Raw genomic sequence first — 4864 nt, 5'->3', positions numbered from 1 at the left:
CAAAGCGTTGCTGAGATATGGCTGTTTAAGTAAATTTGGCCACGCCTTGGAGCTATTGATTGACATGTGACAACCAAACTGTATGCAAATCTCAAAATGTTTTTAAGCAACTTTGATAATGAGACTCTCCTGAATATTTTGACACCAAGCTTGTGGTGATCCGATGAAAAACCAGGGACTAGTACAAAAAAGTAGGTTTTGCATATTATGCAAATTAGCAAAAAATCTAAGTAGGCGGAGCTTAATGGTTCTTGAGGCTTTTTTGTTTGGCTTGAGCCAAGGAATCCATCAGAAGTGGAATTTTGTTTCTAGGCCCTACGGTTTGGGAGATATGGACCAAAACGCAAAATGGTGCGCTATAGCGCCACCATCAGGCCAATGTGGGTCCCTGTCTCTATTTCTCTCATTGCACACCTGCTGCACCTTGCTGGCAAGTTTGGTCTTTCTGGGCCTTACGGTCTAGGCTGCAGTATGCGTTTTACAGGGGGAAAAATAATAATAATAATAATAAGAAAAATCTCAGCAATTACAATAGGTTTCCCACACTACGTGTGTGAACCCTAAATATAGCCGCAAGCGGCAATTACGGGGTCCAAGCGCAGGGTATGGGCACCATCTGGCACGCCTGAGATGCGTAAGCATGTGTGTTTAATCACTGGGTAGGTATGGGTGAAGCAATGTGTATATGAAACCTATAGGTAGGCCATTGCATGTGTGTGCATGTGTAAGAAAGATGTAGGGGTAATTCAGGAAATTCTAGTATAGCGCCACCTAGTGGTGCAATTCCCGTCATACTTGAGCATGTCTTAGAGAGTGTGTAGATGAACATAATATGTGAGTTTCATGTTGATTGGCATATGATAAGCTTGTGAAATGTGAACTGAAAGCTGATTGGTCGATAGCGGCGGCCATATTGGACATATGATGGTGCAGGTCAAGGACCTGTGTCATAGGTGCATATAGATGATGCGTACCAAGTTTGGAGTTATTTGGCCAATCGGTGTGGGCAGGAGTTTTTTGGCCGTTATAGCGCCACCTAGGTGTGCATGTCTGCCAAAATGTATGTGCCGGTCTAGACACCCAATAGGTACATGTGTGTGAAATTTGGAGTGAATACATGAAAGTATGCCTGAGATACAGCAGAATATGTGGATTTTTGGCGAAGGAATTTTCTACGATTGACTTTTGATGCATGTGGCCACGCCCATGTGCAGAAATGTGCACTTTGGCTCCATAACAATTAAAGTTCAGACTCTTGTGAGCGCCTGGATACCACATATGTGCATGTATGTGAAAAATCCAGGGACTAGTACGCGCTCAAAAATGTGTGCAAATTTGCATATTATGCAAATTAGCTCGACATGTAAGGGGTGGAGCATATGGCTTCAATGGAACTTTTTTTAGATGAGCTCATGCCTGATCAGATGCAGTTTGAATTTTATCTCTAGGACATACGGTTTAGGAGAAACACCTGTCTAAACTTTTTCATGCGTTTGTGTGCGCTGTAGCGCCACCTATGGGCGGATCGTGCTGGCGTGTTACACCTGAGTAGCGGAGAGGAGTTCTACAAGTTGGCCAAAGGAGAAGTCTGTAGGTCTTACGGTTTAGGCTGCACAACGCGTTTTAAGACAGAAAAAAAATTGGCATATGAAAAGCTTGTGAAAGGTGTACTGAAAGCTGATTGGTCGATAGCGGCGGCCATATTGGACATATAATGGTGCAGATCAAGGACCTGTGTCATAGGTGCATATAGATGATGCGTACCAAGTTTGGAGTTATTTGGCCAATCGGTGTGGGCAGGAGAGTTTTTTGGCCGTTATAGCGCCACCTAGGTGTGCATGTCTGCCAAAATGCATGTGCAGGTCTAGACACCCAATAGGTACATGTGTGTGAAATTTGGAGTGAATACATGAAAGTATGCCTGAGATACAGCAGAATATGTGGATTTTTGGCGAAGGAATTTTCGACGCTTGACTTGTGATGCATGTGGCCACGCCCATGTGCAGAAATGTGCACTTTGGCTCCATAACTTTTAAAGTTCAGACTCTTCTGAACGTTTTGATACCACATATGTGCATGTATGTGAAAAATCCAGGGACTAGTACGCGCTCAAAAATGTGTGCAAATTTGCATATTATGCAAATTAGCTCGACATGTAAGGGGCGGAGCTTATGGGTTCAAATGTATTTTTTGTAGAATGGAAGATGACTGATCAGATGCAATTGGAATTTTTTGTTTATGACATACGGTGTAGGCGTGACAATTTTTTGCGCTCTATAGCGCCACCTATGGTCGGATCGGGCTGGCGTGTTGCGCCTGAGTAGCGGAGAGGAGTACTACAAGTTGGCCAAAGGAGAAGTCTGTATGTGTTACGGTTTGGTCTGCACAACGCGTTTTAGGGCAGAAAAAGAAGAATAATAATAATAATCGGAACAATTACAATAGGGTTCCAGCACCTTCAGTGCTTGGACCCCTAAATATAGCCGCAAGCGGCAATTGGCGGGTTCACACACGAATAGGCCACTTGGCTTCAATAGGCAATAGACCCAATAGGTCCTTTAGACCCAAAAGAAGCTGTTTGAGTGGAAAAAATGCACAAATAAATCAATGTGCAAAAAAATGTTCAATTGGGGCACTAAAGGCCCAAAAGGATCAAAATAATGTGTATTGGCAAAATGATTCAAATCACAGAACTAAATCACATGCTGAGATCAGCTTAGTGTGTGTTTGTGTGGTGTTTCATGTGAGCAAAAGTTTTCAGTCAGTTTCGGTGTTTGGCCACTAGATGGAGCCCAAGTACCATCATACTGATATCTCATTAATCTCAGTAATGCAATATGACATTTTGGTGAAATAAAAGGTTCATTTCTGGTCAGGCAGTGCACTTTTTGTTATAAGATGCAATTGCAATGTTATAGAACTTATTGATCTGGATCATACAAGACCAATTACTTGTCTGTATTCTGCATAACAAGATTGCAGCATGAGTTTTTATGTTTTCTTAGGTTTTTGGGTACTGTAGCGCCCTCGACCGGCCTATTTGAACCAAACTTGGCATACCTCACAAGGACTTCAGGATATAAAAGCCTTTCAAATTGGGAGTTGATTGCATACATGGTTTATGAGTTATAGCAATATAGGTCATATATGGCATGGCCACAATGATATAATGGGAAAATGGACCAATCAGATAAATAAAAATCCAACATTTTTTTACTCAGTTTTTACCTACAGAGTCTACTGATTATGCTCATAGCAATTTTTCCATAATTGGATCAAATTCCTATGACTAGTTTGTAAATAGCTATTTTCAAACAATAGATGAATGTGACAAAAGTATGCATTTTTTAATAGGACTTGTAATTGCAAAGTTGTCAGGTCTACTGCAAGGAATAAAAAGAAACAAGTTGCATGTTCCTAAGTGAAAATTTGGAGGAGTTATGCATGATTTTCACAAATAGCGCCACCTAGTGGCCAAATGTTTTAAAACTGCACAGCATGACACATAGTCCTGGGATATGCACAGTGGTGAGGTTTCATGTTGTTTGGCCAATGGTAAGTCTGTCAAATGGCCAATTAATTCAAATAAAAATTAATTGGCTCATGGCGGCCATGTTTTTTGAGTGATGATGTCATAATTGTGTGTCTTGATATCACTTGGGCCCCTGATGATGCCTGTAAAGTTTTGGCTTGATGTGACTAATGGTTTCTGAGATACAGTTTTTCCCATGTTATAGCGCCCCCTATTGGACAATCGTGGCCAGCTTTGACGTATGACCTCGTAGTCATGTGCCCTAACAACGGTTAAAATTTTATGAAGATCGGTCAAAGCGTTGCTGAGATATGGCTGTTTAAGTAAATTTGGCCACGCCTTGGAGCTATTGATTGACATGTGACAACCAGACTGTATGCAAATCTCAAAATGTTTTTAAGCAACTTTGATAATGAGACTCTCCTGAATATTTTGACACCAAGCTTGTGGTGATCCGATGAAAAACCAGGGACTAGTATAAAAAAGTAGGTTTTGCATATTATGCAAATTAGCAAAAAATCTAAGTAGGCGGAGCTTAATGGTTCTTGAGGCTTTTTTGCTTGGCTTGAGCCAAGGAATCCATCAGAAGTGGAATTTTGTTTCTAGGCCCTACGGTTTGGGAGATATGGGCCAAAACGCAAAATGGTGCGCTATAGCGCCACCATCAGGCCAATGTGGGTCTCTGTGCTTTAGCACGGTCTCGCAAAGAGACTACACCATTCTGCCAAGTTTGGTGTCTCTGGGCCTTATGGTCTAGGCTGCAGTATGCGTTTTATGCGGAGAAAAATAATAATAATAATAAGAAGAAAAAACCCGACAATTACAATAGGTTTCCCACACTACGTGTGTGAACCCTAATAAGAAGATTAGACTAACAAGTGATATGAAGCTACTTCAGTCCAAAAAATGGACAGATAAAGTAATTTGCAAAAAATTATTCAACTGGGGCAATAAAGGCCCAAAAGATCAAAACAAAATGTAATGGCAAAATGATTCAGATCATAGAAGTTAATCAAATGCTGTGATTAGCTTTGTATGTGTGTGTTTGTGTGTTTTTTCATGTATGCAGTAAGGGCTTCTTGAGGCTTTTTTGGTTGGCTTGAGCAAAGGAATACAGCTGAAGTAGAATTTTGTTTCTAGGCCATACAGTGTGGAAGATATTAGCAAAATGATTCAGACCATACAACTAAATCAAATGCTGAGATTAGGTTAAAAGCACTGACACACTGACCCAGGGGCCTAGTCAAATAAATATACCTTTGGCAGAATTTGTCAGAAGTTGTGAACATAGCAGCAGGAGAGCTCTTGTTAATGCCCCACATGTAAACCCCA

Source organism: Brachyhypopomus gauderio, unplaced genomic scaffold, assembly GCF_052324685.1.
Source record: "Brachyhypopomus gauderio isolate BG-103 unplaced genomic scaffold, BGAUD_0.2 sc67, whole genome shotgun sequence".
Classification (NCBI taxonomy): Eukaryota; Metazoa; Chordata; class Actinopteri; order Gymnotiformes; family Hypopomidae; genus Brachyhypopomus; species Brachyhypopomus gauderio.
The sequence above is the reverse complement of the archived record's forward strand: the minus strand, read 5'-3'. Positions refer to the sequence as shown.